The following is a 1120-nucleotide window of genomic DNA, read 5'->3' on the forward strand; positions in this document are numbered from 1 at the left end:
TTGTTATTGGCCTGCTTTCTACCTTGTTCTGGATTAGTTAAAACATATATTTTGTAAGTACAGCATCACATCTAACTTCCAGAGAATCCAGAGCCATCATTCTAATTTGTAGCTAACTCACGTCATAATCGTATTATAATCCCTACCATTTGCTACTGTTGACTGATTCACACTGCTAAATTTTGATTCTGAAGAAGCAGGGCTTTAAAAATTAAATTAAAGGTTTGAAAAGAAGCTTGATCAATCTGACAAGTACTGTAGTTAACCAAAAAAACAAGTCACTTGAACTGTATTCTGAAAATCTTCCTGTGCCATAATATAGGCTAGAAATCCTGTTTTAATTGTATTAATTCATTTCAGTTTAATTTGGGCCAACTTTAATCTGCCCTGAAGATCTGTAAAGTGGCACACACATTTAGAATTTGTTTCTAAATGTTGTGTGCAGATGTTTGTCAGAAAATTTAAAACCATGCTCCAATGACAGCAAAGTTATGAGAAGAGAATGCTAGCCTCAGTGTAAAACACTGCAGCAGTTAGCTTTCCTTTTCACTAGAGGTCCAACTTTTCTACTCTGCCTGCAAAATGGCTCTCCAGTCGAATTAATGTGCAGCAATATTCTTAGGACCACGGCTCTATGGCTCCACCTAGTGGCGATGTCTTAGCTGATGGACTGAAACAACGGTCATGTTTGGTTGTCAAATCAACATCTCAATCACAAAAGAGAACGAGTCTCTAACTTTTGTCCTCGAAGACCACTTCCATTTGTGATTCAATATGATCATAAAATTAGATAACTGAAGTAATTCTCCATTTAATACTAGAGGCTATTTTTGTAACTGGTATTCACAGATATAACCTGGAAAATCATTTGTTACAAAATCATGCCGTCATGTGCAATGCCAGTATGAGCTAATAAGATTTAAATTTTTAAGTAAATTCGACTAACAGGGCAAATGTGGTTCATTAAATAGTTGTATGTTTTAATTACATGTTTATAAGAGTTAAGAACAACTATTTGTACTTTTCTTTTTTGCATGCACATTTTCAATATTAGTAAAGGTTTACTATCTTATAGCCATCAGTTTTCTACTTTTCTTTCAAGGATCACAATGCCAGCAAC

The sequence above is a fragment of the Atractosteus spatula genome, chromosome 1 (genome assembly GCF_055471065.1).
Source record: "Atractosteus spatula isolate fAtrSpa1 chromosome 1, fAtrSpa1.hap1, whole genome shotgun sequence".
NCBI classification, from domain to species: Eukaryota; Metazoa; Chordata; class Actinopteri; order Semionotiformes; family Lepisosteidae; genus Atractosteus; species Atractosteus spatula.